The 13424-nt window shown below is 36.4% G+C and overlaps 1 protein-coding gene and 1 pseudogene across 2 annotated transcripts in view; one reads left to right on the top strand and one right to left on the bottom strand.

Annotated features, from left to right (window-relative positions):
• The window catches only part of CSRNP3 (cysteine and serine rich nuclear protein 3), a gene marked incomplete at both ends in the record, with an annotated part of 181734 nt that overhangs the window by 91372 nt on the left and 76938 nt on the right, over positions 1-13424 (bottom strand). The window lies entirely within an intron of this gene.
• On the top strand, positions 2293-3077 carry LOC307056762 (small ribosomal subunit protein eS4-like; annotated as a pseudogene). The gene has a single exon. The product of its transcript is annotated as a small ribosomal subunit protein eS4-like (transcript).

Genomic DNA, 13424 nt, shown 5'->3' with positions numbered 1-13424 from the left:
CCTGAACTAAAGGTGACAATTGAGGAATGAGGAGAAAGGAATTCGTCAAAAAGAAAGAAGGAATTTTATATTGGTTGGCTAAGCCAAGCTCTGATCTCATTTATAGCCTTAAAAGTCAATGGTTTTATGATTCAGTTACCAATTATATATGACAACTAGAGAGCATTTAACTAGTTTAGCTAGACAGATTTAACAATTGTACGGGTATTTTGATTTGTATTGGCCTCTGTCTACTTTCAAATATTGTGAAAATTTGTTAATATCAAATATTGTTAATGTTGTGTTTGGGAAGCTGCAAAAGACTATAAAACAACAAGACCTTCCTTAAATAGAGTACATAGAGGAGACCATTTATATTTCTTTCTGCTGTCTGATTCCTAAGTTGGGAAAAGACAAACATGTCTTAATTCTGCAAAGATTAAAAAGATAGATAATTTTGGATAATGCAAACTAAGGCAAAATACACCCCACCCCACAAAACCACACATCATTACCTATCGAAGTAAACAAGCCTATTGGAGTTTTATTTTTCTGATTCTTCATTCTATCTGGATATTAGACTCCCAAAGTAGCAGATGTTAAGTTAAGCAGCCAGTGAACGGCCACTCAGAATGATGCAGGTTAAATGGTAGGAATAGCTCTATAACTGCTGCTGCTGCTGCTGCATATACAATATGTACATAAATCATCTGAATGTGGCTGTAAAGAAGTCTTTATGCAAAGTGACCCAGAGAAGAAAGTATCTAGGTTTCCCCCCTACCCTTCATTCTCTTTATCACCACAAAGGCATTAGAAAACAGCATTTATCAAGAGAAAAGAGTAAATGAAGCAAACCTCCTCTCTGAGAACACAAAGGATACATTTATTTCTTAGTGACCATCAGAGTTGATTATAATGATTTCTTCTTATTAATGAAGTAGATGTCTAACCTGGGACCAAAAATATGGAGTCAAACAGCATATGCAAAAGCAAATGGGAACTGAGTAGGTAAAAAAGAAAAAAAATAATAATTTAATAGGACCAGTGGCTTTTCCACGTCAATGGGAAGGTTACATCATAACTAAAAGGGCTATGACACTGCTTTGGGGTTCAAGGCACAAGAAAGAGTTTCCTATATTTTATTTCACCAATACAAGTCTATAGATGCTTGGCTAATAGATTGAATCCACTTTGATATGTGTAACAGACACATACAGAAACAGTTTTGGCCTATTATTTGCCTGAGTTTGTATATTCATTCATTCACTCACACATTTATTCATTTTACATTCACTGAATACTATATGCTCAGAATCTGGTTTGGTGCTCTGACAGGTTAAAGAGATGAATAAGTCACAGTCTTAAAGCTAAGTGGCTTTCCATCTAGAGGTAGGGACCTATATAAAGAGATAGATACAGCATAACGGGATACATTCTCTAATTGAAAATTATATAAGAACATAAAGACAGGAGTGAATAAACTATATAAAAATAGCTAACAGTTATCAAACACTTAACCGAGACTGAAGTGTTTTACTTTACATGTATTAATTGATTCATATAACCATTGCAACAAGCCTATGAGGTAATTACTTTTACCATATCCATTTCATTTATGAGACAACTAAGGCATAGACTGGTTAAGTGACTTGCCAAGGTGACAGAGTCAGTATCCAAATCCAGGTAGTATGGCTTTAATGCAGTGTGGCTCTACTGGTATCACTTAAGGTAGTCACAGTGGGCTTCATAGAGGAGGTGACATGGAAAATAAATCTTAAAGGATGAGTAGGAGTTCTTTTGTGGAAAAGGAAAAGGGTATTCTGGGAAGAAGAGCTATAATTTATACAGATTCTGAGGCATGACTAATGTATACGTGAAAGAAACTAAAACTTTCACTGTGAAAATGGTAACGTTATTTGACCTTGATATGGGATTGTGCATTTGTAATGCTGGGTTGTTTGGAGTTCAACTAAGAATCAATTTGTACTTATAGGGGATGTTTAAGTGGCTTGACTACAACTGTGTTTTATTAGGTAACTCAGGAGAAAGAATTAGAGAGAGGGTCTAGAAGAAAGGAGGCCAAATGAGACAGTTGAAATATCCTAGAAAAAAGTTATAAAGCTCTGAATGAAAACAGTGGTAGCCCTGGGGATGGAGAGGAAAGATATTAAGGAAATAAATCAACAGATACTTAAGTAGGAGTGAGGGGGAACCCTGAATCTAGGATTTTTAATTTAGGAGACAGTATGGATGATGATACCAGTAACCAAGGATAGAAATATAAGAAGAACTCTTTTCATGCCTAGTGCAGCCATGGCTCGTGGTCCCAAGAAGCACCTGAATTGTGTAGAAACTCCAAAGCATTGGATAAACTGACTAGTGTGTTTTCTCCTTGTCCATCTACAAGTCCCCACAAGCTGAAGGAATGTCTCCCCCTAATCATTTTCCTAAGGAACAGACATAAGTATGCCTTAACAGAAGATGAAGTAAAGAAGATCTGCATGCAGAGTTTCACTAAGATTGATGGCAAGGTTCGCACTGATATAACCTACCCTGATGGTTTTATGGATGTCATCAGTATTGACAAGACTGGAGAGAATTTTCGTCTGATCCATGACACCAAGGATCACTTTGCTATTCATCATAGTACACCTGAGGAGGCCAAGTATAAGTTGTGCAAAGTGAGAAAGATCTTTGTGGGCACAAAAGGAATCCCTCATCTGGTGACCCATGGTGTTCACACCATCAGCTACCCTGATCCCCTTGTCAAGGTAAGTGACACCATTCAAGTTGATTTGGAGACTGGCAAGTTTACTGATTTTGTCAAATTTGACACTGGTAACCTGAGCATGGTGACTGGAGATGCTAACCTGGGAAGAACTGGTGTGACCACCAGCCAGAAAAGACATTCTGTTTCTTTTGATATAGTTCATGTGAAGGATGCCAATGGCAACAGCTTTGCCATCTGGCTCTCCAACATTTTCGTTATTGGCAAAAACAACAAACCATGGATCTCTCTTCCCCAGGGAAGGGGTATCTGCCTTACCATTGCTGAGAAGAGAGACAAGAGACTGGCGGCCAAACAGAGCAGTGGATAAAATGATCTCTAGGTGACATGATTGGGAAAGTCTTTGTACTTAATTAAAGATAATAATACATTAAAAAAGAAAGAAAGAAATACAAGAGGAATATCAGATATGGAGCCACTCAGTGGTAAATATTGAATGCCTACCATGCACCTGGCAAAAGTACATGGTTCTAAGGACACAAAGATTCCTTCTTGACCTCTGAGTGCTCAATGCCTGGTAGAGGAGCTCATAGACAAAATCGATTACCTAGATAAACAATTCCCTCCATCACAGCTAACTTTTAAGAGAACAGAATTTCTCTCAGTGGCCTGATTAAAGGTAAGGAAAGAAAAACAACTTCACAATCAAACTTCAAATCTGGGATACCATCAATTGAACTTAATTGTGGTACTCAGATAAGGAAACTATATTAAAGTGTTCTATGCAGATTAAAGTCATGATCCAGATCACAAAATCCACCTCTATGCTTTATATTAAACATACGACATGAAGAAATACAAGAAACAAATTAGATTTCTCCTTTAGGCAAATTTTTTAATGAGCTTAATCCCATGGCTTGCTATTAATGCTAGTGACTGGCTTCTTTGAAATGAGGCATGCATTTTCTTCCTTGTTCATATAGTCAGCTTCCTGTTTAGTATTCACTATTCATGTCTGTTTTATCAAAGAGCATTATTACATGAAACCATGATCCAAGCATGTTTGGCTCTAATTTTTATCTCTGGAGGGAAGGAAATTATACACCCTTATTATACTAGTATATGATTGTTATGTACGCATATGATCATAGTGCATATGTGTTCCTTCGTATTGGAAGGTGGTGTTATTTAATTCGGTCGTTAGGCTAAAGAACCTTGTCTTAGTCACACTTGTCTTAGTTTAGAACATCAACATGCCATTGAAGAAAAGCCATTAGCCTTGTAAATAAACAGTAAAAACAAGTTTTGATCACAGTCTCATTTAAACTCCAGATATTCTAAGAATTTCTTATGTAGGATTAAGAATAGAGAGAATGGTAAATACATTTTATCTGAATACTGTAACTCCTGATAACTTTAGCTGACAACTGGAGATACCACAGCTATGGCTACTCTTTCAAAGCCAAAGCAAGATTTGGATCTTTGCCTCTTTAATTACTGATAGTTATCTATGGAACATGCAATTATGATGGCTGAGACAAAATTAGGCATTATATTGCTACTGTTTCCCAGCCATTCACAGTGAGGTGACTTTAAGGTTGTCTACATATGCTTATTACATTTTATTTATACAGTATTTCTTTGACCTAGGACACCTATGTCTACATTATTCCATTTTCCCTTTACTTTAATTTACTATATTCTATGGCCACTGTGGAAACAGGTGGCAGCAATAAATTTATGGTTTAATGGGTGAGAAGAAGAATGAGGTTTTTAAATACAAAGCTATTTCAAGAAATCACACAATAATTAAAACTTTAAATTACCTAAATATACTTAATATATATTTATCAATGTAGTAGAATATCAGATAGCCATTGAAATCAGTATTTTGACTATGTAAAAACAATACATATGTTTAAAAAATAATAATTAATGAAGAAATTTCCCAGAAATATAAAGAAACATGATTAAAACTAATATGTATAGAAGAAGACTGGAGAGGAATTAAAGGAATTAAGGGACTATGTGTGAGTTTAAAGCAATATACACACTGTGGGCTCAATATTTTAAGTATATATAAGCATAAAATAATTAGAAAAGTAGAATCAAAATCATAAAAAATAGTTATCTTTTGGACGTTAGTTAATAGGTGATTTTGATTTTTGACTTTGGCTTTTTCTATATTTTACAAGTGTTCTGTTTCCTGTTACTGATACAATGTAAAATTAATAACATTAGAACTTTTATATTAAAATTAATTATGCTAACTTAATTTAATGGTAAGAAAGGCATTTTAAAATAAGGATATATATATATATTTTTTAACATCTTTATTGGAGTATAATAGCTTTACAATGGTGTGTTAGTTTCTGCTTTATAACAAAGTGAGTCAGTTATACATATACATATGTTCCCATATCTCTTCCCTCTTGCATCTCCCTCCCTCAACCTTCCCCATTCCACCCCTCTAGGTGGTCACAAAGCACTGAGCTGATCTCCCTGTGCTATGCGGCTGCTTCCCACTAGCTATCTACCTTACGTTTGGTAATGTATATATGTCCATGTCACTCTCTCATTTTGTCCCAACTTACCCTTCCCCCTCCCCATATCCTCAAGTCCATTCTCTAGTAGGTCTGCATCTTTATTCCCGTCTTGCCCCTAGATTCTTCAAATAAGGGTATTGTTCAAACAATTTCAACTGCTGTTAAGTTTAAGCCTTTAGATATGAAGGAAATGGAACTCTGCCTCCACACTCCACCCTTAGGCTGGATTGGACATGATGCCATCCTGTCTACCAGCTTTGTTAAAGATGTGATTTCTTTTGATTGATGAACAGATTCCTTTTCAACATTTTCTTTAAGCAACTACATACTGCACTGCTTTTCTAAATTCACTTTTGAGGCACTGCAAAGAGATTCACATATCTACTCCCATGCTTTCTCTCAGTGGCAGTGGATGAGAAGGGGTGACTGGAGGTGGCACAAGAAGGTCTCAGTGAGTAGAGTAACCCTACTTCTGACCTAGCTGCTGAGCCCTACATTATGATAAATTATTTTACTTGCCTGGAGGAGAGAGATTGTATTTTCACAAAAAATGGTAAGGGCACTAGAGGTAAGAGATACATGTTTAAACTGGAAGAAGACCCTGAGAATTAAAAAAAAAAATCTATAGTTGGGCATTATGTAGTTCTGGTTGAAATTTAACAGCAGAAAAATTGGAAAGCCTGAGGTAAAAACATCTAATTGGGAAAATATTGATGTATTCATACTAAATTTTCCTTACGTTTGGAGAGTGCCTGCAAAGCAAATGTCCAGGAGTGGAGCTCTTGCTTTCTTGCTACCTCAGAGAGAAATGATGCTGAAACTTCTGAACCTAAATATACTATTGTCAGTTTTGTTATAGTTATTAATTGTATACTGGAAAAGAACCAATCATAACATAGTTGGAGAGTGTTTCCCAGGCAACAATTTGAGGGGCAACTTTTAATCTGTAATGACCCATAAATCTTTAGCTATAAATAGGAGAATCTGGAATAGAAGCCTATTCTCAGTCCAGAGGCCAGTATTAACTGTGAGATGGTCCTCTGATTTCTTATACTCTTATTTCCCTCATCAATCAACTCTTGCCTCTCCTTTAAGACTTAGCTCAAAATTGCCCTCCTTTTAAAACCTATCTCCATATCCTTTGCACATGGAGAGAAAAGGCCATTCCTTTCTCTCTCTTTCATGTGTCTTTTTTTTAGTACTCTACTATCCACTTTATAACATCATACTGTATTAATGTGTCTACATTTCTAGAAAGATACCAATAAACTGGGATCTCAAAGATAAAGGCTCCACATTATTCATATTTATATCTTTAGTGCCTACCACAAGCCTTTCACACCAGAGATGCTCAATGCTATTGCACAAGTTCTTGCAAAAATGTTTTTAGAATATAGACATAAGGTGTACACAGCTTTTAGATAGCTGTCTTTATAATGTTTGATAATGCTGGCAACATGCAGGTTGTTATTTAGAGGACAGAATTACTGTTTAACACCAGCTTCCAGTTTGTGTTTTCTGAGCTTGTTTCAATAAAAAACAAATGAAGAGCTGGAGATATTGCACACACTTCCTCCTCCCACCCGTCACAACAGGGTTATGGGAATTGGATCAGACAGGATACCTTGCAATTTTTCTCCTCTGATAGCTGTTCCACAGCTGGTAACACATTTTCAGCCTTGTTAAAAATTCCTGCAACTGATAAAACGTCTTGGACCTTTTCCTCAAGTACCAATCATCATTACTACCCCCTTTGCCAACAGCTTTTCTCCCTTCCCTCCTTTTCTTCCAAATACAGAAGAGATGTGCTTCAACTGTTCCCATGTCCAAGAGCAGTGCCTGTGATTTTGCACGTACTTATTTGTCTAACATAGTCTCTTTGAAGTCAAAGGTAGGTTTCTTTTAGAGTACAGATACTTGCACATCAAGAGGTATTCAGGCTTTGCTAATGGGCCTTCACAAACATTTCACGTTTTGGATCAACATGTCTGCCAATAGGTAAGCTATTTTAAGAATGTTATTTCTGTAAACAGAAGCTTTCTGTCAATTCATGACATGTGTTAAATAAAAGTATGCTAGATAGACTAAAATTTCCACACACTAATATTACATATAGAAGAGCTTTGTATTTATATTTTTTCAACATTAAGTTCACTAGACTTTAATGGCCATTAATATAAGAAATACTTATTGAGACACTGATTGATGATGAGAACATCCTCCCGCATCAAATCTACAGCAGATGGACCAGAAGGAAAAAGGGTTTATGAAGTAGAAATTTCTTACTCAGCTTTTGTCTATCACAACTGTCTATTCTTTCCTCTTGAGGCAAGGGACATACTGTGCTATGGAAAATAGTAAGATTTCAGTTTACTTGTGGAGAACTTCATAGGACAAAAGAGAATATAATGTGGCCTGTATTGCAAGAATTTTATAAATATTGGTGTTACATTTATAGAAGAGAGAATAAATGTGATTTTATAATATTTGCAGAGAGAATGAAACCCAAATGAACAGTTCATTTTCGGTTTCAGTGAATATATTGCCAAGATTGAAATGACTTTTTGTTGAATATCAAGAGCACAGAATAAACAGAAGAATCATTACTGAATTGGAAAAGTAAGAAATCATTCTTGGAGAGGAAGAAAAAAACATGTCAACCATTCTCCCTTTATGAGTCCAATTTCATATGACCGTTGAGAGGGTTTTGCTGGGTAACTTGAATTTATTCAATCTTTTGATGGACTTGAATTTTCTCCTGAGGTGTTTTAAATATTTTTTTCATCCTTAAGTACCCATGCAAGGAAGAAGTTTTACTGGTGGGAAAAGTAAGGCATAAATATTTCAAGTAGCCACTTTCTTAGCTTAGACTAGTGTTCTTTTCACTCAAACACTCTGGCTTTTTATTATTTAACGGCAGAAATGTATTTGACAAGTGGTAGCCCTTAGTAACTACTATAAGGAATTAAAGTCTTTCCTTTTATATGTTCGATAAATGGATAGTGTTTAAGGGGAAGTTTCCTGTTCCTAAATGCACTGTGTGAAACTGGACAGCTATAACTAAATATAAAAATAATAGCATTTTTTACCCCTCAAAGGTTTAAGCTTCAGTGAGCCAAATCATATCATAAACACCAGTGAAATACACAGTTTAGAGATTAAAGACAAATCACTAACAGAGTAGATCTGCAAGCCAAGCACATAACGGGAAAAAGTCTGGTTTGCCATACGGACATGCATTTCATATCTGATCAAGTAGTTAACCAAATTATACACAGATATTCTGAGCTTTGCTTTTAAATAGTACTTTATCACCTGATTACTGTGTTGCTTTTCTTCTTATCAGAAACAGAGTGATTTGAAGAACTCAAGCTCAGCATGGTAGCCAGGCTTCCGGTGGTTTGGGTAGACACTGTCTACCTAAAGAGGCTGCAGGGCATGTATGGAATCACTCAGTGAGAAGCACATTGCTTAAGGGTAGAGAGAAAAGATAGCATACAGCTTGGGTTGGCTATAGAATAACATGATAGACGAAGATGCTGGAAAAGAGATGGGCATATAAGGATTGTTCACAGGTATTATGAAAAGTATGGTTGAGGTGAGTGCTAAAAAGCAGTCGTAACTCCCTGATTCTCTTAGTACGTAGACCAGTACCATGGGTCATTTTCAAAAAAGCTTTACAGAAGTCACTAAGCAACTTCCTCTGCTCCTGGGAGTATATGTATACTATATAAAATTGACACTCCTATTAAAATATATTTTTAGGGAAGAAGTCCATTGATCCCATCACTTAATAAGAGGAAATTTCCAGATAAAATAATAGTTTGTGAGCTCTCTAAGACAAGAAATAGGACCTAACTCTAACCTTTTGTCCTTGGATAAGGATGAATAAAAAATGATATTAGGTTTGAAAAAGTATCACATGCAGAGTAATTCCATAATATGGGACAAATAGGAGACTAGAAAGATGGCTTAAAATGCAAATTTAACATTTTTCCTATTCTTATAGATCTCAATTTAGTTATATTCCCTTAAATTCTAATGTGTCAAAACTAAATGGTGACAATAGAACCTGATTTTGCTCATTAGTACAACTATTAGTTCTATTATACATCCCTTTTCTTTACTTGTAAATAACGGGGACTCCTTCCAGAGAACAGTCTGCTAATAAATTATGTTTTGTTCATTTTTTTAAAAAAATGTCAGCTTCCCAACATTTATCCTGGTCTAATGCATTTAAATGTTGTTCAGATAGAAAGCCTAAAGTAAGATACTTAATGAAAAGCATGTTCAGCTGCAACCATATCCTGTTTCTCCTAGCCTTTACCTATGAGGAGTTTGACACCATTTAGAACAAGTGATCTTAAAGGTACACCTCTATCAATAGAGATCAACAGTTAAACGGACTATTTTTATTGCTGTTTCTGTCACCTTCACAGACCACGCACTGCTTTTTTTGGGGAATTTTTTCTGGTACAAGAGTGATTTATTGAAGAAAGTGGCAAAGAACCAAAATTTTGTATTTGTTGAAAAATAATGCACTTGGAAAGAAGAAACAAAAACTCCCATTTCCAATTCTCATATCCCATAGGAATTGATTAATAGGCAAAATATTTTGCTTTTTTTTCCTTTGCACATGTCCTCTCTCTCTCTCTCTCTCTCTGTCTCTCTCTCTCTCTTTTTCTCCCCCAAAGCTCCTGACACATCATTTTACTGCAAGTTTGTGCTGTACTTTACATCTGTTAGACAAGTTTCTAGATTAGAGGCGGCAGCCTGGGAGTGTGTAAATGTGCCTAGTTACTATTACTTTGAATGTATAGATATGTTCTCTGTCACTGGGCATTATAACTCTATCATCAGTCACTTCAGAGTATTCTTTTCAGCAATCTATGCCTTACTAGAAGATTACTATAAGAATGATCATGCCAAGATGAATATCGTTATAGGTCGTCACATGTATAGTTCCCTTTGGAGATGGAAAGATTTATTGGGAGGCTAAAGAACATTAGATAACTGAGTGTTTGCAAAATTAATTTTCACATTCACAATAGATTAATAGGTAAAATGGACACTTTCACAAACATGCTGTTACTTTCTTTTTATTTTGGTGCTTATTTATTTGTTGACTTATAATTGGCACATAACATTGTGAAAGTTTAAAGTGTACAACGTGTTGGTTTGATATATTTATATATTGTAATATGATTACCATTGTCATGCTGTTACATTTTAAGTAAACAAGGGAGAGCTGATGATTTGGCTGATTGGGGTGAATTTATGTATACTCATGTAAATATTCTTGTATGTATATGTGTGCATGTATATTTAAGCCATGATGAAAATAAACCTCAAGCTGGTCATCTGTACTGTTCTATGCTTTCAGATAACTCTTCATTAGCAATTATAAATTTAAGTACTTTTCGGGTCTGGGCTGGCAATATATTTGTATGAGCAGGTATAAGACAGTAGCAACTGTGACAATGGCAGTGAATGAGTAGTGTATACCCAAGCGTGTTAAAATTCAAACTCTTAAAACTCACCATGCTGGCTAAATAAAATAACTAAGGGTTGTCATAGATGCTACTCTATAATAATTTTTCCCCTTTAACTTTTAAACTTTTCCTGTGGTTCCTATTTTCTTTTTACATTGTTAGTAGCTTTAAAAAATCTGTATTAATAACTTATACTTGTATAATATTTATTCTTAAAACACCTTACTGATATACAAAACTATTTCACCTGAAAAAAGGGAAAAACAGGCCAATTTTAGTAAGAAAATTAACTCTTTCTGACTATACGGACTCCATTTAGTGAACTGGAAATTAACTGAATAAGAAGTCAGCTTCCATTTTCTTTACACCTCTAAACAAAACATCAAACTTGAATAAATGTGGGCTCAGATAGTAAGAGAATTAAATGCAAGGCCCTAAAGGCAGAGGTTTCTAGGAATGTGCTTATAATAGAGTTTCACCTGGGATTCAATTAAATATTTAGTGAGAGTGGCTGAAAGAAAGGTTCTGTGCTGAAAGCTGTGGGGAAGACAGAGATGAATACGACACAGTTTTTGTCCTCTAGAATGTCATGATCGATGGGAGCTAACACATTTCACTTAGAGCGTGGGGTGTATGTGGTGGGGACGAGCCCCCTCCTCTTTCTCCTCCAGCCCCTACAAAACTGTTTATATTTGCACAATCCTATCATCCTTTCCCCGTTTTGTAGGATGAAGCATCCTTTTTCCTGTTCAAGGCCAATACCTCTGCATGTGCCCTTGATCCCATCTTCTCCCTCTCTCTTCTCAGGAATTGTACTATAAATCAGTGGTCAACAAGTGCTTCTGTAATAAACCAGATAACAAATATTTTAGGCTTTTGCAAGACATATGGTCTCTGTCGCAACTATTCAACTCTGTTGTTGCAATGCAAAAGCGGCTGTAGACGGTATGTAAACAAATTGATTTGTCTGTGTTCCAATAAAATTTTATATATGGGCGCTGAAATTTGAATTTCATGAAATCGTTATGGGTCATGAAATGTTCATTTTTTCAATCGTTAAAAAACGTTAAACCGTTATTTGAGGGTCATACAAAAAGAAGTAGTAGGTCACATTTGGCTCTCAGCCATAGTTTGCTAACCTTTGCTATGAATAATTGCCATTTTTCCATATCTTCAGCCGTTCCTTTTCTACTTTCTTCCCTTTAACACACTATAACACACTAAGGAGAATAAAAAAAATATTTAACAATGACCCTGGACACTGACTGATGACTCTAGATTCTGAATAGATCGGAATAGATTCCACCATGGAATCAGAATAGATAAATCTGCCTATCGGATCTAGTAGGAGCCATAAGCAACTAGTGAATAATTTCAATGTGTATAGGATAAATACCAACCTAGAACACACCTTCTCATTTCATTTGAAAAATGAAACAAAGCACTTTTTGCACTGCCATCTTGATATTACTCCACTTCTCTCTTTATATCCAATAATTTGGAAAATTATTGTGATTTGTCATCTCTCATCTATTCTTCCATAAGGCATCTGCTTCCATCATTCGTTTAGAACTGACCTTTCCAGAAGAAACTTTCCCTTTAAAATTTTTCAGCCCTTTTTAAGTGTTCTGTTTCTGTCACTTGCATCAAACTCCCCTAGGCATCTTCCACTTTTCCGACTTTTGATTCTTGGTTGCCATGGCAGGTTCCTCTTCATCCAGCCCTCTTTCCTGCAGCCATTCCCACCTGATGTTCCCCAACATTCTCCACCCACTGCTCCCTGTTCCCCATTCTTGCCTTGGCAGTCTGATCCATTCTCAGGGTTTGATTTCCACTTTTATGCAGATGACCTCTATGTCTGCATCTCCAGCCTTGATCTCTTTTTAGACTTCAGACTCATTTTGTCACTTGGATTTCCCTGAGGCATCTCAAAGTCACTGTGTCAGACAATGAACCTGAAGTCATCCCCACCAGACCTGCTTCTCTGGCATGTTCCATATCTTAGTCCAGCAACACCACCCCTGTTGCAGAAGCCAAGAAACTTGGAAATCACTCTCAGTGCTTTCCTGCCCTTACTCCTAATTCCACTTAATTAAGCCCTGACTCCTCGGCCAAATATTTCTTAGTTCTGCCCATTTAGCCCCATCCCTACTACTGCTGTCTTTGCCCAGGCATTTTCACTGAGCTGCACCACTGTGCTGGTCTAGTCCCTGGTCTCCCTCTTTACACTTGGCACTGGGTGGGCAATCGCAAACAGAAGTGTAATCAAGGAACCCCCCCACCACCTAAACTCCTGCGTAACTCACTATCAGGATACTTAGCATGGTCCCAAGAGCCTCCACCATATGGACTCTTCTTCTTGCCTCAGTCTTACCTTCTATCAAATCCTATATGGTTTTTTTTTTTCCATCCCACTAATAGGGCACTGAACATAAAATGCAACTATACACCTCCATGTACTTTCAATGCTATTTCTATCACCTAAAATACCTCCTCTTTTCTTCTCTGGCTATTCCTACTCATCTGTTAAGATTCAGCTTCTGGGCATGGGGTGGGAGGGTGAAGCTGGGGCGAAGTGAGAGTAGCATCAACATATATACACTACCGAATGTAAAATAGTTGGCTGGTGGGAAGCAGCAGCATAGCACAGGGAGATCAGCTCGGTGCTTTGTGACCACC

This window comes from Hyperoodon ampullatus (assembly GCF_949752795.1).
Source record: "Hyperoodon ampullatus genome assembly, chromosome: 8".
Lineage (NCBI taxonomy): Eukaryota > Metazoa > Chordata > Mammalia > Artiodactyla > Ziphiidae > Hyperoodon > Hyperoodon ampullatus.
This window is presented reverse-complemented; position numbering and strand designations above follow the sequence as displayed.